General features: G+C 32.9%; 1 protein-coding gene across 1 annotated transcript in view; it reads right to left on the reverse strand.

The window, feature by feature from the left end:
- Cdh12 (cadherin 12) overlaps positions 1–25,192 on the reverse strand; it is a 646,257-nt gene that overhangs the window by 392,773 nt on the left and 228,292 nt on the right. Inside the window, exon 2 of the mRNA XM_076856175.1 lies at positions 8,635–8,779. The gene's annotated coding sequence lies outside the window, so the exon portion shown is untranslated. The remainder of the gene's footprint in view (positions 1–8,634; positions 8,780–25,192) is intronic.

The raw sequence follows: 25,192 nt of genomic DNA on the forward strand, positions 1-25,192 counted from the left end.
AGGTTCACAGAGCTTATGTTCCCATAGGAAGACTATCATCAGACAGTAAATAGTAAATGTGAGATGGACAGTCAGAAGGATGCTACCTTAGGTGGAATAGCAAGAGAAATCTTTGTTGAAGAGGTGAAATAATCTATTTAATTTCAGCTAAAATTAACCATACCAACAAAAAAAGTACCACATAAAAGAGGCAGAGTTTTGCCAAGTAGAGTTAATATCTAATATTCTACCTCTGAAATGAAAGGCTCAAAATGTTTTCCTCCAAAGAATGGTAATGCTGATAATTCTGGATAGTTCATGTAGAGTTTGGCTATCCAAGAAAAGTAGAGGCCTGGCTCTATGATCACAGACAGAAAACAGGAGAATGTGAACACTTCTCCATTCAATATTTGTATATCCTTTCATAGTCTGTTACTTTTGCTAAATTTTGAAATTGAAATAAATTAATCAACTAAGCTTTCAATATAGAAACCTTAAAAGTTACTTATGGATTATACTTGGCCAAGTTCAATGATCATTGAAGCTTACATGTGGTTCAAAGTTATACATGTGAACTTCCAGGCATCCTTTGCATAGAATTTTAAGTGTGTTTCTCTTTCTTTCTTCAATCCCCATTATAAAATTACTTTATCTTTTGATATTTTTGGGTTGTTTTGAATTTTCATGTGTCTTTTTAAAACTGCTGATGTCATCATTGTTATGTATTCTACAGTCTGGTGTCATTTAATGATGGGGATATGGGAGAAATTAGTATATAGGCAAATATTTTGTCATTGTGTGAACATCATAGAGTTCACATACACTAGCTGAGAAGGCTATATCTTACAAGAATCTCACATTTTATCATATGATAAAATCTTATGGTACCACTATCATATATGGAGCTCATCGTTGACGGAAATATCATTATATGCACATGATACTGTGTATTTTTTTTTTAATTTGAAGTAATGAAAAATAAAAAGCAAGATTCAGAACAAATCACTGAAAAATTTTTGTTTTCCATTTTCAAAATTCTTCCAGGGTTTTCATTGTTCCTAGGTTAAAGTTAAGCCTTCTTATATAGGCATATATAAAGTTGACATTTTTTTCATATATACAAGTTTTTCAAATATTATAATATTAATGTGGTGCTGAAGGGTGTCAGGAATTCTCAAATTCTGTCTCTGTTCTTTCATGCATAATATGACTTCTTTTAACAGTCAATGATCCTTCTGTTTAATTGCAAGTTACCCTTCAATTTTTAGCTTAGGTAACTTCTTGGAAGCAAGAAGTTCATTAGCCACTCTGAGTTAAATTAGGAACTATTCTCTGGGTATTAATAATACCTGATACATATTTTCCATCAGTGTACACCTCAGCGTATTATAACTACTCTTTCTCTTATCCCTACTGCCATCATCCGGCTTAGCATATTATGCTTAGGAACTAGGATTTGTCCACATGTATCCCTAGCATCTAGCACAAAGTAGCTGAAACTTGGGAGGTTTACAATGATTACTGTGGTAACCAAATGGATAGATTCAATAAAAATCTGTTAAAGTCCTATACAGTCCTAAGGGAATACAAATATCATTTAGTACTTGCCTCTGTCCTAAAATACAGACCATACATCTATTTGATTACATTGGAACATCCATCCATTCATTCTCTGTTCACCAGATATTTTCTGAGCACCAGCGTGCTCTCTCTCTCTCTCTCTCTCTCTCTCTCTCTCTCTATATATATATATATATATATATATATATATATATATATATATATATTTGGCTGCAGCTTTGAAAAGTATAACAAAAATCTCTGCCTTCGTGAAGCTCACATTCCAAAGTCTGACAGGAAGTGGAACAACAAATAGTAATAAAATCAACTTAAAAGTATATGTTCACCAAGATGTCAAACATTCTAGAAAAAGTATTGGAGAAGCATAGTAGGAAATGTTGTGAGTAGGTTTGCAATTAAAAAAAGTAGAATAATATAAATTATTTCAACTTTGTGAAATATTACAATTGGGAATTGAAAGAGAAAATAACAAAGAAATATCACAGTTGGGAATTGAAAGTGAGAAAAGATTAAATAGATTGCTAAAGTCAATATCCTTACAATTCACTTGGGGGGAAAAAAGAAGAAAGGGGAACTGACAAATAACACAGCCTTAGAACACCATTCCCAGAATAAAGAGATCCAAGAAGTTAACACTTTCTGAAAATTTTTGAGCCCTGGTATGGAATTTCTATGGATGGAATTAAAGAAAAAGCTTTTTGCTTGCTTGAAAAGTTTGGGATAACAATAAAAACCCTGTTTTCCTCTTCACCACAAAGAGTTAGACATGTTAGTGATGCTTACTTAAACATTTAACTTTGTGAAGCTTCTAATTATTCTGTGTCCAAAATGAGTAACTGAAAATCAAAGATACTTGTGTATGTATAAAACAGTTTAGTAAATATTATACTATATATTCACACATATGTATATATATTTGGGGTGTGTGTGTGTATGTGTGTGTGTGTGTGTGTGCGCATGCATGCGCTCGTCAGTTTTGACCTGACTCAGATTTTCCCATCACCTTCCAGAGATGAGAAGAACTTCTTGAGAAGACTGATACATTCTGGTAGTAAGTCACAGCCCTACTAGGTCTTCAAATAAATGTTTGCACACTCGCAGGGACCATGGAGCAGAGAAAGAAGGTGGGGTAAGATAACAGCAACATCGCCCAGTGACCTCAGCATGAACATTTCTGGGAGGTTTTTATAGAAATGCAGAACTCAGGCCACACTTCAGAATTACTAAACAATACTCCAAGATAATTTACTCAGATTTTGGAGTCACTAATGTACTTTAGCATCCTCAACTTTGGCTGCATAGTAGAGTTACCTGAGACATTTTTAAACCCCTGATGATTGGACCACATTTTTACACATTCTGATTTAATTGTAATTACCTACAAAGGTCTCAAAACTGTGTTTCCTCTGTCTTTTTCTAAACCTACTAAATCAGTACTTCAGTAATGAGACTCTGGTAGTATAAAGTGCATAGCAATTAATTCCTGTATGTACTAAACTATAAGAATACTTAGCTGGGACTCTACAAAACAATAGGTTCTATTATAGGACCTATTATGCTAATTACATGAATCAATATACAAAGTATGGACTGGAAAATCTTTGCATAGATAGAAAGGATATGATAAATGATAACTTCATCAAAATTTAAAATTAAAAAAGATTTAAATCCCATATTAAAATATGATGAGTTAGTGGATAAAAGGAAATAATAACTATGAATCTATAAGTACATGGACATTTTCAATATATTTAATTATTTTTTGTCAAATATTCATTGCACATATAATAAAACACCATGAAAGATGAATATTTTCTCATAAACAAAGAGTCAGTAAGCTTCTTTTTTTTAAAGGCAAAATAGGAAATGTTTTCAGCTTTGCAGACTGCATAATCTATTTGTGCTCAACTGTTCAACTCTGGCCTTGCAGCAGGTGTGAGGCAATCGACAATACAGATGTGAATAGCCATGGCTGTGTTCTAGTGAAGCGCCATTTACAATAATAAGTCACGGACCATTCTTTTTATGCCATTATAATCTAGTTAGGTGTTGACTAACAGTAGGTAGTCAAAAAGGACTTGCCTTTTAATTTTTTTCTCTTCCTGCCAACATTCTTAAGACAGCATCAAAGTGCTCCATTAGTCCTCTGTCAAAAATGGGAAGGTTTCTGTAAACTTATCCCTAACTTACATGCACTCACTAGTGTAAGCCCTCTGTTGGAAGAAAAAAGGCATGTTTCTAGAATTTGAAGTTACAGAGATAAGCACAATATTAAGAAGCTAATCTAGGACCTCTAGCAAGATCCAATTGTTCATTATTACTTAAGAGAGAATATGTCCTTAGTTTTGTATATATGATAAATAAGGGATAAATAACAAGGTTTCCTGTTAATAAAAGTAACTACTATTTCCTGAACTTTTGAGAAATTATGTTAGACTAATTATGTTTTTTTAATTATTTCTCACAGTCATTCTGTTGGAAAGTTAATATAGCCCACTCCCTATTGAAGAAGATGAAGAGCATAAAGACACCTTAACTCATCTGTCCAAGGGCAAAGAGCAAGCAAGTATCCCAAGCTGGATCTGAACCCAGAGGGCAGAATGCAGAACATGTACTTGCAGTTACTATCAGAAATATGAATATGTAAGATGTTTAGTCAATCACAATCTTTTTATTTTTAAAGAAAACAAATGTGTTCAATTCAACTTGATTAATGGAAATGGAATCACAAGGTGGAAAATGGTAAAAAGGCTCACCATTGCATGCTTGGTGCACTTGGAATGCCACTCAGAACCATACAGTCTCAGTGCCCCTCCACAAGGGAGCAACATCCTTGCACTTAATCATTATGATTGGTCAGAAAAACGTGTCTATTTGAATTGATCTAAAGCAATTTCCATTGCTCCTATCCATCTCATGATTGAAGTTTATTTGTAAATCAGAGAACTACCATCTTCACACGGCTCAAATTTTGTTCCTGTCCACTAACTACTAGCGATTCATATGGTATTTTGTATAAAAATTCACCAAGTAAGATATTTGTTACCTCATATGGAGACTCTATTATCATCATGGTTTTCCTATGAAGTCACACGGTAGCTACTGGCCTTTCTTCAAATGCTGTCTAGGCCTGGTCACACATGTGGTGAGTCCCTGGTCAAATATGCAGAACTAACACATAGTCAAAGAGTCTTAATGGGCACACCTGTGCATTGTGAACACTCAACATTGCAAGCTCTTTTGCAATATAACTCTTTAAAGACCGTGTTTATTCATTTGGAATGTTAATAAATAAATAAATGCTCTTCATTATACAATAGTTTATCAAAGCCAACAGTTGATTAAAAATAAAACTCTAGAAAATCAAAAGTACACTGGTTAGTGATTGAAGATTATACATATATATTTCCTCATCACAATTCTAATAACTATATGTTTTTATTCTCAGCATCTGGTACAGTGGACTTTTTATATTTAAATAAATTTGCAGACATGCTGAGGCATAGTAATTGATAATTCTTACTATGGAATTTAACTTACCTCTATTACCACCTTAGCATGTCCTCGCATATGATAGCTAATTGTACTAAAATTTTCAGGGCAACTCTAACTTTTTAACATCTCTCCCTACTTTCACACAGTTGTGTAAAATTTTAGTTTGAAAATATAAGTATTGTTATAGATCAACATAGTTAGGTACAGGGGAAATTTTATGAAAAACTAATAGAGCAATAGGCACCTGAAAATCCAAGTCTATTTGCTAGATAAATACACTTTGGGCACTCAATTCCAACCATTAGTTTCTCTGTCCTTTTGAATATGTATGCACCTTTTGCTACTAAAATGAATTCCCCTTTTCTCATTTTGATACAAATGGCATTAGTATTATATCTTTGTATTTTATTTTTTCCTAATAGTTTGTCTGTCAATTTGGAAAGATGTGCATATCACAAATACTAAATTTACATCACACTGATTATTATGTTCATGATAGAGTGTTCTGTCAGTAATAATCAGAACATCTAGAAACAAAGACTTCTAAAAATACTACTTTCAAAAGTTAGAAGTAAAAAGTACATTTTTTTTTTTGGTGATACTGGGGATTGAACCCAGGAGCACTAAACCACTGTGCCACATCTCCAGTTCATATATATATATACAGGGTCTCTTTGTGTTGCTTTGGGTCTCACTAAGTTGCTTAGGTTGGCTTTGAAATCACAATCCTCCTGCCTCAGCTTCCAGAATTGATGGGATTATAGGCTTTTGCCATCCTGCCTGGCTACAAAGTATATTCTTATTTCAAACATCTGTGCCTATGAAATTACTTATAAATTGCTTTAGATCAATTAAATTACTTTAAGTAAAGCAAGAGTTATACTATTATAATGGTGATAGAATTACTTGGTACCATTATGAATATGGTAAAAATATTCATGTGTTTCATATCAAATACTGGAAACATTCACCATATAAGAGGTAATAAAATAGTATGGTATAAGGATCATAAACTCTGAATACCCAGATCTGAGTTTGAAACTGTTATATGAATTCATAACCCACTGTGGTGTACCCTTGGCCGGGTTACATATCCTCTCAGCTTTTATCTCCTTCTCTGGAAAATGGAGATAAATAACATTATAATTTGGAATTGATGATTCTATCAACATACACATAAAGTTTATAACTCAGTTATCTGGAATTTTAAACCACTTCATGTATGTTATAGATTGCTTTTTTCTGTTTTTTTTTTAATTAAAAAACCATATAGTGAAGCTTCATGAAGTTTTAATAGTCATTTTTCTTTAAAATGTGAAACTGTGTTATTCCAAATGAGGTTGTCCTATAAAATATTTTCTGATCTTATAACAGAAATAAATTTTCATAAACTGAATGAAAATGGGAAAGAGATATGGTGGTAGCTGAGGGTACTATAGTAACTTTGAAAAATAGAAGGGGGAAAGGGCTAACTAGTTTCCATAACTACTAATTTTCAATTGCACTCAATACTTTCTTCATTTCTTATCAGTGTGGATGACGCAAATTAAGACAAAATATACAGAAATGACAAAACTCCTTTAGAAACTTTAGATAGATGCTTTGGAATAAGAATTATAATTACTTTCATGTTTAAACATAAATATTTCATTATGCACTAAATGCACACTTCAGTGACCATACACTATTTATATACTTGAGTGGTAAGAACTTCCAATAAAAATTCAATGGGACTGACAGCCATCAATTTTGAACTTGGCTCATGGCACTATCTTACAAAGATATTTTGACCAATGTACAAGTTTTTTAGTATTATATGTGCTCCTGCTTGACTAATGCTCCTTATTTCTGTTTATTATGTTTGCTTTCAAGAAGAACAATGAAACCAAGGACCCAGTGACAGTCACTGTAGTCAACACAATCTTCTCATAGTTTTCCTTGAATTGATCAAGAAACCATTTGCTCCCCAAACAAGATAGAAGTCTTAGTGCACCAGAAGTGGATAGCTGTCTTCAGTCTTTGGCTGAAAACATGCAGACAACTGGCAAGAACATGTCAGAACCTATCCATATCCTGGAATTTTCCCCCTAGGGTAAGAACCAATAACATCAAGATCAGTTTGAAAAGTTCTTAAAGGAATTTCAGAAGGACAGCCAAATACTATAAAAAGTGTTCTGGCATCTTTATAAAATATGCTACATCAAGATACTTAAAAATACTAGAGGTACTCAAGATACCCAGGAAATATGAGTGCTCATTCCAGAAAATATGCTTAAGATGCATTTTAAATTCTAATACAAAAGCAGTTAGATTTTTACACTGCTACCATTAGATATTTACTACTGAAATTCGTTTTCTATATATGTTAAAACAACATGTAGCTATTTTAAAATGTTTTTTCTCATTATCTGAAAATAATTTCCTAGGGAAAGTCCTAAATAATAGCAAAGTATTTGATTGCTACTTTTCATATATTTAGAGTGCTAACAAATAGGTCACATAAAATTATAGTAATAGAATTAGTTTGTTTCTCTTAATTACATAAGACTTAAACATAAAATTGAATAGAATCATCATCCTATATTTACATGTACTAACTAAAATAGAAAACAAAAAGTTCAGATAACTAAGCCTAAGTTGGGGAAAAAGTTTCCTCTATTACCTTTGTAAATTTTATTAACCAGCTTATGAGGAAAAGTAGAAATAGAAGAAACAACACAAACAAACTTATCTACATTACCTGGACACTTACCCTAAACTATAAAAAAAATGTAAGGCTAACCTTACTTCACTATTGTTTGATAACAAAAGCCTACTCAAACATAAAATATCTAAAAGTCAGGATTTCAACAAATGCATAACATTAATCTCTTAAAAAAGAAATTTCTCATCAAAAATAGGCATTTTAGAAAGTAGTTAATTTTCTTTACTTAATTTATTAATCTATCTCATACAAGAATTACATCTCTCATATATATGAACCATAAAGCATATCAATGGAATGTTAAAACTTCTAGGTTCAGTTTTCTTAACAGTTTCATCAGAAACTGTAACATTTAAATTTTAATCTCTAAATGGAAACATTTAAAATATTAGGGATTCAACCCTAAACCCTTAAGCCAAAAAGGATCTCAGTGACACTGCTAACGTAGAAAGCTTCATGAAATTTCAACTCCCATTTGCAAATTTTCTTTTTATCTAATTTAACTTTCAAGCTTTCAACTCAGATTTTATCATAGGACATCAACAGACCACTTCAAACAAAATCCAGTCGCTTTGGCAGTGCACAGTCCTCTAAACAGATTATTTAAAAGACAAAATAAGAAATGAACTCTGTTTTCACATTTTCTTCTATTTTATTTTGATGCAAGGCAGAATGGCTGTATTTCAAAAGAATTGCTCCAAATTATCATTATCCCCCAATGCCAGGTCTCATTCTAGGACACTTGCTTATAAGCTAAGCCTTTTTTCTGACATAAACAGTCACTTGCTGCAGTGCAGAATGTCAGTTTAGTCAGTTAGAACTTTCAATGCAGAAATTCAGTGCGATGCAGTCACCCAGATAAAGCCGGCACTTACCTTAATTGAAATATTTTCTGTGAACGAGGTGAGAAATCAGTCAAATCAACCGTGAAAGGGGTGGGAGATCGAAGTTTTCAATCAACACTCTCCAAGTAGCAGCATACTGTGCTCTTTCCCCTGTTTATGTTGAGCTCCTCACTGTCTAAAGGGAGAAAAAAAGATCAGCTGAAATCCTCAGAGATTCCCAGTGAGTAAATGAGGACTAAGCGGTGTTTCTTAACGGGAGATTTCTCCGTGAGCGTGCAATATTTGGAGGCTCCCTAACTGCTGTGATAGACTCCTGTCATGTCCCTGGAGCACGGAGATACTCATTGACCTGATTAGCAGGAAAAGCCCCCTCTGCCCGGCAACACGCAGAGATTTGGTGGGTCTCCAGGGAACTGGGAAAGGAACCGAGGCCACTTGGGGATCTGGTCTTTTCCAGCCTAACGGATGAACTACAACTATGATCATAATTTGCAAGATTAGCCACCGTGTTAGTCATTGCAGGATTTAAGCAAATGTGCTTTCTCCTGCTGGTTTTCAAGATGCATTCGTGCTAGATATAAGGTACAGTGAAACAATTACTAGACTGAGAGAGCTGATTTGTAAGACAAGTCTAAAGCTGAAAAATGTTTAAAGCAATGTGATAAAACAGATAGCTGCACTTGCCTTTGCCCCCAGCCTGCCACATATATCAACCTTTGTCTAAGTAAAATGAATTTAAAGGTTTATTACAGCTCTCCAGAGTGTAACTTCTGAATTTATAAAAAGGTAGTATTCATACTAAATAAGCATATTTGGCAGTTTTCTACAGATATCAGTACTCAGACCAAAGCATGCAGGAAACAGCATTGCTTGTGTAGTTTATCAAATAGCATTTTCAGTTAGCACCACACTTGCAAAAATGTTTGCATTGTACCATTAACCTGAGTAACGCAGGAGAGCACAGTATTACACATCTCTTCTATTACCTGTCAAACTAATGATTTACTAAAACAAAAACAAGCAAGGGTATGAATGGATCCAAAACATCAAATAAATGTAGTCATGTGTCTTTGCCTACCTACTGATCTCTATTCCTCACCCACTCTTTCTGCCAGTGACGCCCTTCTCAGTACACTGCTACATCTCTCAAACCCAAAGTTACTATTTCCCTGAAGAGATCTCATTCTCTGGAAAAGGTCATAGAACTGAATGGAAAACCCCAAATGGTTAATTTTTTGACAGCTCTCACTTTTGTGGAAGAAAATTATGCAAATAACATAAAAAGAACAGATGAAAAAGTCATTTGCATGTCTTGAGGGTGAGAAACTTCTCATTGCCAGAGATAAAACTGACTGACTGTCCTCTCACAAGGATGCTGTGTGTTATGTTCAGCACTTCTGTTTTCCATGTAGGTCTCACTTGGGACATATGGCATTTCCTTTCTCTCTCTCTCTCTCTCTCCCCCATCTCTCTCTCCCCCATCTCTCTCTCTCTCTCTCTCTCTCTCTCTCTCTCTCTCTGTGTGTGTGTGTGTGTGTGTGTGTGAGAGAGAGAGAGAGAGAGAGAAACACTATATTTGCATTGCAATATTTAGATGCATCTCAGAAAACCTTCAAATATCCATTGGAGAATAATACACAAAACATACACAATAAAATTTGCCTTTTTATAATCCCAAGTAAACTTTCTTTAAAGTATCTAATTAAATACAAGTTATTTGATGCAACTTCTTGGGCAAAATAAACTTTTGTGTAATGAACTTGCTGTAAACAGGATAGATGCTCATACTTGAGCTTAAAATGCAGATATCCCCTCAGAAGCCCCAGGAGGATGGGCTGATACAGCCTCCTGTGCAGAGGTCTCCTGCTCCCTCAGCTGGTGGAGGATGAGAGCTGAAGATGAAGAAAGCTGATCAATACACCCCAGGAGAGGGAGAACAACTTTAGCTGCTGTTAAGCAGGAAGCACATTATCCAATTATAGACTGGCATCAGAGTGCTCCACTAGAAAAGAGGCTGCTTAAATTGAAATTGATGAACCCTGAGCATAAATAGCAAACAGGAAACATAACTGCTAATTTCTTCTGAGAGGGTCCTGACTAGTCTTTAATACAGCCCTTGTCAATGAATATTGGTTGGATTTCATGGTTCTGGTGCGTATTTGTTCATGCAATTAAAGCACTCTGTTTCTCCTAATGCTCTAAGCCCCATTATGTGGATCTTCACTTTAATTATAATCTTTTAAAAACTTTTTAATGCTTTAACATAGAGTTAATTTTCCTGAACCCTATTCACTGGACAAATTGATATAAACTAAAGCAGGTGCCTACAAAACTTTGTGCCATGGTACATGTTTATACCTGGATCACTTACAGTGCTAAGACCATAATGATGATGCTTCCAAACAGTCTTTCCATTCTTAAAGAGGGTTTCTTCACTCTAACCATGCCTTCAAGGAGAAAAACTGATGCTTTAGGAATTCTTAAACTTATGTCAAATCCCTAATTGACCTTATGTGGGTGTTTACGCACGACAAACAAAGCAAAATTAGTCTATTCTGTGGAGACATGTTAATAGTAGAGATGTTTCAATAATAGTTGCTGTATAGTAAGAACATGTTGTGTGACAGGTGCTTTTAATGCACTTTAGCTGTAGCTATTCATGAAATCTTGTTATGTGGACTTTATTTTTAATATTTTTAATTAAGTCTCAAAACAGTTAAATAAATTGACCAATTCCAGACAATCAGTTCAGAGCAACCCAAGAATTACCACATAAACATTAAGAAATTACTCAACATTAAAACCAATAAAATATATACTTCCAACAGAATAGACAATTTGTTTATTTTTTATGATTTGCAAAAATCACTTTTGCATACTTACAAATATGTTTCCAAACTGATAAAATATTACAATGTAATAAATTACATCCTTACAAATGTGTTTTAAAACTGATAAAATATTATGTACTGGTATTTTTTAACCAAAAATATATTTGGGTATATATTTCCATAATAGAGAATTCAAAGTAAACTTTAGCCTAAAAATAAACTCAGTCCTGAACTGCCAAATATTTTAAGTTAACAACACTGATTGACCAAATTCTAAAAATGTGTTGTATCTTTTGTAATTAATTTGTTCCCTCAAACAACCATAGTAATTATGCTTTTTTTAAAAAAACAGAAAAATAATCTCGTTCTGAGTATGTGGCTATTCAAAAACACTAAATATATATTAGTCAAAAATTATGGTGATCTTTGATATTCAATTTTTCCAAGAATCACAATGTAAGAGCAAAGCTCAGAAATAATGTGGAGCTAAAAAATTCATTTCTAGTTTGTTCAGGTTTTATCTAGCAGTTTCTCCAACTTCACAGGAATCCCACTATTTCATATACTTCTTTGAAATTCCCAGACACATTCATAAGCTTCCAGAAAAATGTTGTGACCACATTTTTATAAAGTGTCTAATAAAAATTCTATCTGAAAAGAAATGATGAGAACTCATATTAATTCAGTCTTTAAACTTTGCCAAGAACTTTCTTACCTATTATCTCATCCAATTCTTTCAGAAATTTTGTGAAATAAGTCTTTTTAAGTATATTCTCTCATTTTAATAATGGAGAAATGAGTTATGAAAAAGATGATTGTTTGTCTTTAATCTTCAACTTTTAGTGAAAACTCTTTGTCCTCCTTTTCAGAAAAGGTTTAATATTTTTCACTATGACTAATAAATATGTTTATCAGAGTCATGTTGAAATCTAAAGTGTTTCTTAGTACATATGCAAATGCAGGCACTCTTCCTCTGTTTACTTACATTTGTGTAAACTGGAAAGGTCATTTAAGAGAAGGTAAAATTACTAAGAGCCAATAAGGAGATTGCGAATGTAATTCTCCTCTTAGATTTCTCCTAGACTTTGCCTGATCTTGCCTACCATTATCTGAGTCTTAGCTATGTTAAGATAATTGCTCAAATGTAGTTTTTATAATTCTTTTGAAATCTAATCTTATATCTCCATACAACTTTGGATGCCAATATTACCTATTTTCAAATCTTTGTGTTTGTAAGAAAATAAGCCCCCAAATATTTAAATATAAGAAAAACAAGTCACTTAATAACAAATTGATCTTTCAGCAGCAGCATGGAGCTAATACTATCACAGAGATATTTGCTGAATGCTAATAGATTCCTATGTATTTTAGATATTTCTGCTTATGTCAAAGTCATAGAAGTTGAATGGTGCAATTTAATAGCTTTTTTAGGGAAAAGTTTTATATTTTGGGAACCAGCTTTATTCATATATATATTTGTGAGTCTAAGATACAATAAAATTTATGGGGAATAAAGAAAGCTAGACTGGATATTAGAAAGCTTGGCCTATAGTCAAAAGTATGACACTAACTTGCTTCAGAACTTCAGCCATTAAAAAAGAATCTAGTCAATAATTTCTTTGTATAATGTGAGGAAATTAAACTAATTGTCTCTAAGATCTCAGCCAGCTATAAAAACACATTATCTGACTAATAATTTGTGATATCATTTCTACCTAACTCAAAAATAATCAGGCAGTCAAGAAGAAAATGTTTAAAAATTCTGATTCTTAGCTGAAAAAAAAAAAAAGAAGAAAATGTTGTGCACAAATAACATTGTGTCCTCTCTCACCCTTCACAATTTGTTTTTGTGTATAATTAAAGAAATAATATTTTTATTTTATAGTTCAAGCAATTTAAGAATCAGCTTCTAAGTTACCGATACAACATTTTATCATGGGTCCCATGCAGTACTAGAAAGATTGCTCAAGTCAGAAGCATTATTTAAATACTTTTATATTACTGGGACATTTGCCTATAAAAGGATTTAGTTGTTTTATTGTAATTACATTGGATGGTTTTCTTTTTCCTTTATTGTTGTGGTCAGTGAGAAAAATGAAAGTAATTTAATTAAAATGATTAAAAATTAACTTGGAGCTGGGGAGCATAATTGAAAAATGGACACATAATATTAATATATTTTGTCTTTTTTAAACCACATTTTCATGTTAGGGTTGTTACTACAAAATAATAAAAAAGGACACTGCAAATTAAAATGAAAAAAAAAACTTTCTGCAGACATAATAGCTTGGCATTTTAAACATTTCTTGTTAGCTGAGATTTACTGTTTTGTATCTTTCAAATGTGACTGCTAAGTGCAAGCAAAATGAAATAAATAATATGCAAAGTTTTTGATAATATTAAGTTTAATTTATATTAAACAGACTTAAAAATTAGTGATGACAAAAATCATACACATTAAGCCCAAATCTAGCACATTTTATCCATGGTTAAGAAAATAAGTCATTAAAAATATACATATGTGAGTTTTCAATGATGAGTAATATTGCTTAATAGTAAAAAGAGGGGCAAGCTTATTTCTTAATATATTGAGTGGATTTTTTGACCTTTTTTTTTTTTTCTTTCTTTTTGGAGAATGGAGAAGTAGAGTCAAGCATAGAAAGACCTAAAGTCATTAATGTGAGATATCATATAAAGTCAATTTTCTGATCCTATGGTTGCGGTAAATCTTCATTTAAATATTCCTATTCAGGCTAGAGCAGGAGGGCAGGCTGGCCCATATCCTCCCACACTGACCTGCATGGGACCCAGGCTCACAGTAGGCCCCAGTCCCTCCTACCACCTGTAGACACCAGCCAGAGCCCATCCTCTGGCAAAGGACCACTCTTTTAAATCAGCAGACTACTGTGGGAGCTCAGGCCCAGACCAGATCTGCCCTCACTGACTTGCAGAGGACCCACGTCCAAGATCTACACTGCAGGAAAGGAAGACACATAAACAATAGGAAAAACAAAGAAGGAAAGTGCCCCAAACAAACTAGAATACTATAATAACAGAACCCATAGACAGCAAAGTTGATGAAATGTTAGAGAAGGAGTTCAGAGGTTCCTAATGAAAGTGATTTGTGAATTAAAGAATGACTTAAAGGAGCAAATACAGGCAAAAATAGATCACTCCAACAAGGAGATGAGAGAGCTAATATAGGTAACAAAAGATTACTTCAAGTGAAAAATAGAGACCCTGAAAAACAAAAGTAAAAAATCCTTTAAATGAAGGATACAATAAACCAAATAAAAAATTCAATAGAAAGCATAACCAACAGACTAGATCACTTGGAAGAAGGAATGTCAGATAATGAAGATAATCTATACAATTTGGAAAATAAAGTTGATCATACGGTGAAGATAGTAGTAAACCATGTACAGAACATCAAAAAATTATGGGACAACATCAAAAGACCAAATCTGAGAGTTATAGAGATAGAGGAAGGCACAGAGTTTCAAACCAAAGGAATGAACAATCTCTTCAATGAGATAATATCAGAAAAATTCCCAGGCATGAAGAATGAATTGGAAAACCAAATACAAGAGGCTTACAGGACACCAAATGTAAAAAATTACAACAGGTCTACACCAAGGTACATTATAATGAAAATACCTAGCATACAGAATAAGGATAGAATCTTAAAAGCTACAAGAGTGAGGAATCAGATCACATATAGGGGAAGATCAATTCGTATCACAGCAGATTTTTCAACCCAGACCCTCAAAGCCAGGAGATCACGGAACAGCATATACCAAGCACTGAAAGAAAATGGATGCCAACCAAGAATCTTATATCTAGAAAAACTAAGCTTTAGATTAGATGATGAAATAAAACATTCCATGATAAACAAAAGTTAAAAGAATTTCCAACTCAAAACCCTACACTATAGAATGTCCTCAGCCAAATATTCCAAGAAGAGGATGAAAATCAACAGAGGGAAATATTACATTAAAGAAAAAAACTAATCAGAGGAAAAACCAAGTCACATTAAATAAAAAAATAAACAAAAAATTGCTGGGAATTTAAATCATGTCTCAATAATAACCCTGAATGTTAATGGCCTAAACTCATCAATTAAAAGATATAGACTAGCAGATTGAGTAAAAAAAAAAAAAAAAGACCCAACAATATGCTGCCTCCAAGAGACTCACCTCATAGGAAAAAAAATCCACAGACTTAAGGTGAAAGGTTTGGAAAAATTAGACCACTGACATGGACTGCAGGGGTTTTCATCCTCCCATCAAATAAAGTAGACTTCAAGCAAAAGTCAATCAAAAGGTATAAAGAAGGTCACTACATATTGCTCAAGGGAATCAAACACCCAGGCTTGACAATTATAAAAATATATGCCCCAAACAATGTAATATCTATGTTCATCAAACAAACTCTTCTCAAGTTCACGAGTCAAATAGACCAAAACATAATAATTTTGGATGACTTTAACACACCTCTTTCACCACTGGATAGATCTTCTGAACAAAAGCTGAACAAAGAATCTATAGAAATCAATAATACAACCAATAACTTAGACTTAACTGACATATATAGAATATATCAACCTGCATCAAGGGGTTACATTCTCTTCTCAGCATCACATGGATCCTTCTCTAAAATAGACCATATACTATGCCAGAAAACAACTATCATCAAATATAAAAAAGTAGAAATACTACCTTGCATTCTATCAGATCATAATGGAATGAAATTAGTAATCAATGATAAAATAAAAAAGAAAAGCTACTCCAACAGCTGGAGACTAAATAATATGCTACCAAATGAACAATAGGTTGTAGAAGACATCAAGGAAGAGATTAAAAAATTTTTAGAGGTGAATGAGAACACAGATACAACATATAAAAATCTCTGGGACACTATGAAGGCAGTTCGAAGAGGAAAGTTCATTGCATGGAGTTCATTCCTTAAAAGAAGAATAAGTCAACAAATAAATGACTTAACATTACATCTCAAAGCCCTAGAAAAAAAGAATAAATCAACACCAAAAGCAGTAGAAGATAAGAAATAATCAAAATCAGAGCTGAAATAAATTAAATGGAAACAAAATAAACAATTGAGACAATTGACAGAACAAAACAATTAGTTCTTTGAAAACATAAATAAAATTTACAGACCCTTTGCCATGCTAACAAAGAGCGGAAGAGAGAAAACTCAAATTACTAACATATGTGATGAAAAAGGAAATATCACAAAAGACGAGATAGAAATACAGAAGGTAATTAGAAATTATTTTGAAAACTTGTTCTCCAATAAAATAGAAAATATCAAAGCCATTGACAACTTTCTAGAATCATATGATTTGCCCAAACTGAATCAGGATGATATACACAATTTAAACAGATCAATTTCAAGCAACAAAATAGAAAACGCCATCAGAAGCCTACCAACCAAATGCCCAGGAGTGGATGGATACACAGCCAAGTTCTACAGAACTTTTAAAGAAGAAATAATCCCAATACTCTTCAATTAATCTCAGGAAATAGAAAAAGAGGCAGCACTTTCAATCTCATTCTATAAGGCCAATATCACCCTGATTCCAAAACCACACAAAGACACAGCAAAAAAAGAAAACTTCAGACCAATATCTCTACTTAACATAGATGCAAAAATTTTCAAGAAAATTCTGGAAAACCACATATAAAAATATTTCAAAAAAATAGTGTACCATGATCAAGTTGGATTCATCCCAGGGATGCAAGTGTGGTTCAACATATGGAAATCAATAACTGTAATTCATCACATCAATAGTCTTAAAGATAACAAGCATATGATCATCTCAATAGAAGTAGAAAAGGCATTTGACAAAATACAGCACCCCTTCAAGTTCAAAACACTGGAAATATTAGGGGTAACAGAAACATATCGCAACACCATAAAAGTTATCTCTGCTAAACCCCAGGCCAACATCATTCTAAATTGAGAAAAAATGAAGGCATCTTCTCTAAAAACTGGAAGAAGACAGGAATGAATGCCAATTCTATTTAACATAGTTCTTGAAACCTTGGCCAGAGAAATAAGACAGACGAAAGAAATTAAAGGGATACACATAGGAAAAGAAAAGCTCAAATTAGCACTATTTGCTGATGACATGATTCTATAGCTAGAAGACCCTAAAAGATCCACCAGTAAACTTCTAGAACTAATAAATGAATTCAGCAAAGTAACAGGATATAAAATCAACACCCACAAATCAAAGGCATTTCTGTATATGAGTGACAAATCCTCAGAAAGGAAAACTACCCCATTTACAATAGCTTCAGATAGATAGATAGATAGATAAATAAATAAATAACTTAGAAATCAACAAAAGAGGTGAAAGAACTTTACAATAAAATCTACAGAATCCTAAAGAAAGAAACCAAAGAAAGATCTACAATGAAATGTAGAAAATGGAAAGATCTACAATGCTCTTGGATAGGTATAATTAATATTACCAAAATGATCATACTTCCAAAAGCACTATACAGATTTAATGTAATTCCAATCAAAAACCCAATGGCATTCCTTGAAATAGAAAATAAAGTCATAAAATTCATCTGGAAAAATAAGAGACCCAGAATAGCTAAAGAAATCTTTATCAGGAAGAGTGAAGCATATGGCATCACTATACCAGAATTTAAACTATACTACAGAGCAATGGTTAAAAAAAAATGGTATTAGCACCAAAATAGACTCATAGACCAATGGTACAGAACAGAGACACAGAGACTCACCCAGAAAATTACAATTATATTATAAAAAGATTCCAAAAACATGGATTGAAGAATAGATAGACTGTTTAACAGGTTCTGTTGGGAAAACCAGAAATCCATATGCAACAAAATGAAATTAAACCCGTATCTCTCACCATGCACAAAACTTAACTCAAAATAGAGCAACAACTTAGCAATACAACCAGAGACCCTGCATGTAATAGAAGAAAAAGTAGGCCCTAATCTACATCATGTGGGATTAGGCCCCATCTTCCTTAATAAAACTCCTTTTTCAAAGAATTAAAATCAAAAATCAATAAATGAGATGGATTCAAACTAAAAAGCTTCTCAGAAAAAAACAATCTGTGAGATGAATAGAGAGCCTACATCTTAGAAGCAATTTTTATCCCTCACATATCAGATAGAGCACTAGTCTCTAGGGTATATAAAAAACTCAAAAAACCAAACACCAAAAAATACAAAGAACCCAATCAATAAATGGGCCAAGGACCTGAACAGACACTTCTCAGAAGATGATATATAACCAATCAACAAATATATGAAAAAATGTTCAGCATTGCTGGCAATTAGAGAAATGCAAATCAAAACTACTCTATGATTTCATCTCACTCCAGTCACAATGGCAGCTATTATGCATGCAAACAATAAATGTTGACAAGGATGTGGGGAAAAAGGTGCACTCATACACTGCTGGTGGGACTGGAAATTGGTGCAGCCAATATGGAAAGCAGTATGGAGATTCCTTGAAAAGCTGAGAATGAAGCCACCATTTGACTCAGTTAACCCTCTTCTTGGTCTATACCCAAAGGACTTAAAAAACAGCATACTACAGGGATGCTGTAGTATGTTTATAGCAGCACAATTCACAATAGCTAAACTGGGGAGTCAACCTATATCTCCTTCAGTAGATGAATGGATTAAAAGAAATGTGGCATATAATCACAATGGAATTTTATTCAGGAATAAAAGAGAATAAAATCATGGCTTTTTCAGGTAAATGGATGGCATTGGAAAAGATAATGCTAAGTGAAGTTAGGCAATTTCAAAAAACAAATGCCAAGTGTTTTCTTTGATATAAGAAGCCTGATTCATAGTGGGGTAGGGACGGGGAGCATGGGAGGAATAAACCAAATCAGGATGGGGTTAGAAATGATTGTGGAGTGTGATGGTCATCATTATGCAAAGTACATGTATGAAGACATGAATGGTGTGAATATATTTTCTATACAACCAGAGATATGAAAAATTGTGCTCTGTGTCATATGAATTATAGTGCATTCCACTGTCATATATAAATAAAAAATTAATTAAAAAATGTTCCTATTTGTTTGAAAGGATACAAAAATGAACTGCTTATTTAAAAAGTAATTTCAAACACAATTTCTATTAGAATAATTTAGCTCAAAAAGGAAATATAGCCAAGTTCAGTGGCACATGTCTATAATCCCAGTTACCCATGGGACTGAGGGAGGAGGATTCCAAGTGCAAGGTCAGCCTTAGCAATTTAGCAAGACCTTTAGCAACTTAGCAAGAGTTTGTCCAAAAAGAAAAAAAAAATTATGGGTCTGTCACTCAGTAGTAAATTATCCTTTGGTTTAAAGCCCAGTACAAAAAAAAAAAAAAAAAGAAAGAAAGAAAGAAAGAGATATAAAAATTAACAATACCAGGTCTCACTAGGGATGTGAAAAATCATACATGGTATAACACTTTGAAAAACATTTTGGTAATTTATTTGAAAGTTAAGCCTATGCCTATTGTATGATGTAGGTACTCATTCTGAAATATTCACTCTAAAGAAAAGAAAATGCTGATGTTATTCTGCAATCTGTATATGGGGTAAAATTGGGAGTTCATATCCCACTTGAATCAAAGTGTGAAATATGATATATCAAGAACTATGTAATGTTTTGAACAACCAACAATAAAAATTTTAAAAAGAAGAAGAAAAAAAAGAAAAGAAAATGCACATTCTCCTAAAGACTTACACACATGATGACCCTAATTGCTTCAAACTGTTAACAACCAAAATATCCATCAACAGATGAAGGGATAAACCATGAAAGTTTTGTAAAACAAAATACTACTTGTTTATTATATGAAAAAAAACTAATAATTCACCAAAATTTCTGAATTACTACGTCATTACACAGTTAAAAGAAACTCAAAACCAAATACATTACTATTACACTATTCCATTTATAAAAATTCAAAAATGTGGATGTTAGTTGATAATGACAGAAAACACATAATTGGTTGATCATATTGTGGGGTAGAATAAAACATGGTAAAAACCTTAAAACATTTGGGAATAGCTGGGCAGAGTGGCCCAAGTCTGTAATTCCAATAACTCCAGAAGTTGAGGCAGGAGAATTTCAAGTTCAAGGTCAGCCTCAGCAACTTAATGAGATACTCTATCAAACTCAAATAGAAAAGATTGGAGATGTAGCTCAGTGGTAAAACACCCTTTGGTTCCATACCCAGTTTAAAAGAAAAAAGAAAAGAAAAAAGAAAGAAAGGAAAAGAAAAAAAAAGAGAACCACTATCTTGATTATCATGGTAGCTTCAGAAGTGTAAAAATCCCTCAAAATTTATTTAACTTGCAATTTAAATATATGCATAATTATACATCAAAAAGTTACAAAACCCCACTTCTTCCCATTTTTGTTTTATAAAAGATTATAAGCAAACTTAAAAATAATGGATATAATATGATATTATAATATGATATCATATTATATCCATTATAATCTAGCAATCTATATACCTTTAACACTATTTCTTATTTTCTAAAGAGACCATATGGAAGATGAAGTAAAATCACGTACTTTATATTTCTAATGGTTTCTTAAATCGTGTAGAGCATTCTCCACTCAATCACAGTTTAAGACAACTTTAAACTTAATGTTTTAGTACCTATCCAGATAATAGTGCAGTAAAATTTTATATAGGGAAATAAAATGCCAATCCATTTCAAACAATGACCATTGTGAAATGCTTAATTACTTTTTGATACACATATATCATTGTCCATTTGTTCTTAACTTCTTTGTAATGTGTATGGAACTCTCACTATAGCATATCTTTAGCATCTATGCCACAGAAAGTGACATTATATTATAGAAAAATCATTGGGCTTTCTCAGGCTCTAACTGCATTTGACAAGCCATAAGATGAAAACACCTTATGTAGCATAATAACGCTGGCCTAGTTACAGAGTGGCTCTAGAAGGAGATCCCTCTTACCTTTATTTACTTATTTACTGAATTGAATTTTTCTTCAGATTTCATGGTGACTCTATTTAAACTTCTAAATATCAGGTTCTGTTCTGCTCTCAGTTACACTGACTATAATACCCCATTTCCTCTTATGTCAACTAGCTCTTTTTCACTCTTGGAAAAAGTCAATAATCTGCTGCCACAATATAAAGAATAGGTAACTTCTGCCTGGCTCATTCTATTTTACTTATTAAAATAATTTAAACTCTCCATACAGGATTGAACATATCCAAGACTGTTGGGGAACAATCTGAAGTGACACTTTTACTGTCTACATAAACTATTCAGGTGTAAAATTTTGTAGTAATAATAGGAACAGTGATGAAAATTGCTATAGTTTCGGTGATTTTCTTTTGAGTTAAAATAACACAACAATGACAAACAGCAGTCATGAATCATTGGTCTACTTAAAGTACCTTTGCCTCAGTTTTCTAAAATGAAACAGGGTAACAAAATATTGTGAAATGTGTTGATGCACATAGCAAATCTGATTGAGTTAATAGATACACAGCACTAATAAGAGAATATTAATGAAAGAAGAGTCAATAGATATCAGCAGACAGTGTTTATGCACTGTGTATATCTCCAAATAAAACTTTAGTGTAAACTGCAATGATCATGTCTATTTTGATGTTGGATGAATTACACATACTATTGCTCATACTTTGAATCATGAGATTTTTTTCCCACCAAGATGTCTTTACCATTATCAATAAAAATGTTTTAAAATTTTGTAGTAAGAATGACAATGGATGTAATAACAAAATGCTGGTGGAAATATAAATTTCTCCTACATGTTATTGGAGCACCATTGAATTTTGTAACAAAATGGCTTGTGTATTCAGGTGTAAGCATGTGTGTGCATGCATCTGGATGTGTGCAAGTAAATAGACCGGGAGTTCTACAAATAATAATATTAAGAAAAAAAATCATGCTTATAATAGTGAGAAACTAGAAGTATTAACATTTAAGATTATTTAGATATAACATGAACATTTCTTTGATGAAAGTATTCTTTATTATGTTTTATAACTATATTTTACATACAGTTGTGATTTAGTAATAAATCTAAATAGATAATTTAAAAGATAAACAAAAACATTTTATTTGTCTAATTCTACTCCAAATACCAATGTAAAACTCTGATTCCATATCTGCAGTAAAAACAAAGACCCTGGCAGAGTTGATCCAACAGGGAAAAGCAGACAATTATACCACACCTTGGGAATATGTGTATGGAGTTTTCATAGGTTATCTGGTTCATAAGTACTGTAAGATTGAGACAATGAATGAAAGTGATAATATTTATTCTGTTTATCTATTCCCCTTCCACAAAGAAAGACAAAGCCACAATTTAGGTAGCTATATAAAATTCAGGTTTAAATATTTTAAATGAGAGAATACCTGACTTCTTTCAGGGCATATATTGATTCTCTCACAAATGGCTTCAAATGCCCTTAGCAGATGCATCAACATAAATGTTCAAGCCCCAAAGCCTTATGGTGGACAAGTATAATATCATTTTCTCATTTTGCTTCCATCTCCATCCATCAAGAATGGGAAAAAAAATAAAAAAAAAATGGTTCTCATTCCACAGAGAAACAGTTTAGCTATTATTTTATGCAAAGCTTCTATGAAGATACCTCAGCCAAATAAAAATATAAATATTCTGGAGTTGGGAAAAAAATTCCATGACTTAGTGCAATCTTGTGCTTTTTATAGTTGGATCAACACTGTCTGGGTCTTTGTTTGCATTGCAGAGATGGAATCAGACATTCATATTGGTCTTTGGAGTAGACTAAGGCAAATAAAATGTTTACTTTTGTTTAGTTTTTAATTTATCTATTTAGACTTTTTATTACTAAATTTCAAACAAATACAAAAAGTAGAGGAAACAGTGTTAATACACAGGTATATGCCAATCACTCAGCTCCATCATTTAGATATTCTTGGCCAATCTTGTTTAATGGATATTCTCTCATTCTGTCATGCACTTGCTATAGAGTACTTTGAAGCAGATACTAGATGTTAAAATTAGTCTGCATATAAATATTTCAGTTTGTTGTATAAGGATCTCTTCCTCTCCCCCCTCCTCAAGACATCCACAATATCCTTATCATATGGTGTTTTCTTTTTTCTTTTTTTTTTAAAGAGAGAGAGAGAGAGAGAGAGAGAGAGAGAGAGAGAGAATTTTAATATTTATTTTTTAGTTTTCAGCAGACACAACATCTTTGTTTGTATGTGGTGCTAAGGATCGAACCCAGGCCACAAGCATGCCAGGAGAGCGCGATACCGCTTGAGCCACATCCCCAGCCCGGTGTTTTCTTTTTCATTGGCTTTTTTTTTTTTTTTTATACCAAAGTTTGAAACCAAGGGCATTTAACCACTGAGCCACATCCCCAGCACTTTTTTATATTTCATTTAGAGACAGGTTCTCGCCGAGTTGCTTAGGGCTTCACTGAGTTGCTGAGGCCAGCTTTGAACTTGTAATCCTTCTGCCTCAGCCTCTGGAGGCCCTGGAATTATAGGCATGCACCACTGCGCCAAGCTATTTTGTGTTGTCTCTTAAGGGACTACCACTAATGGTAATATGTTGAGCATTTTATCCAGTAGAATCTAGTATTTTTCTGCATGTGGTGTGTTTTAATGCTCCAACTAATAAACATAGTGTATATTATTCTACTACAGATTTCAAAAAGAGGTTAACTGGAAAATAATGAACTTGATGTGGGTAATGACTTCACAAATTAAGTTTATTGAAGCCATTATCCATATCTCCCAACATGTCCACTGCTAGTGGTGAAGAACAACATTATTTATTATAAGGTCTGTAAAGTAATTTCCTATAATTTAAAAAATGAAAGTTGATCGTTTTAATTGTTATTATACTTTACTGTTTACCCTCAGTTTTCAATTCTGGTGCTGTGCCTGATTTCTTCCCAAACTCCAATATATGTGTGTGTAAGTAAAAGAACATGTTACTATCTGACAGCTCCAGCAGTGTTCAATGTAAGTACTGGATACTAAATAGACACTAGTTAAATATTTGCTGAACAAATCGTATAATGCCTTATTGAATAAAGCATTGCCTCTCTGTAAATGGCATATGTTTACCTGCACCATCATTTCACTATTCTATTTTAAAGCAGCACTGAAATATGTTTGGGGAATATGATTTCCAGATGCTGCTTCTCTGCTTGGGAATATGAAAACGTATTACAATTCACTGCACCAGAACTATTTTCATTTAGGACAGTTTTCTCAAAGGGACTACAAAGCAAGGACCATTTGTCTTTATCATATAGGGCTATTTTTTAATTTAAAGACCAAGAACTAGGTTCATGATTTCTAATGGGAAAAAACAGTCCTGACTTTGAGATGCCTTTTTGGTATATTATATTTTAAAACAACAAACCAACTTTACAATCTTAGTTGGTCTCACTGATTTTGTATTCCATTTAAAAACTGAGTTATCTTTCATTTTATAAAGTTGTCATTTTTAAATCCATTTTAAACCCAGTGCTATGGATATGAAAATATCAGAATCATATATTATTAATAAATATTTCTTGTGAAAATTAATATTTCACAGTTTATATCTTCATTTATAATTAAAGCGCACACTTCATTATATTAATGACAGAGGACAAACATGCTTTCAGTTAGTTGCAAGATGATGAATTATGGTACAGCAGATTTGCTATACTTT

The sequence above is a fragment of the Callospermophilus lateralis genome, chromosome 5 (genome assembly GCF_048772815.1).
Source record: "Callospermophilus lateralis isolate mCalLat2 chromosome 5, mCalLat2.hap1, whole genome shotgun sequence".
Classification (NCBI taxonomy): Eukaryota; Metazoa; Chordata; class Mammalia; order Rodentia; family Sciuridae; genus Callospermophilus; species Callospermophilus lateralis.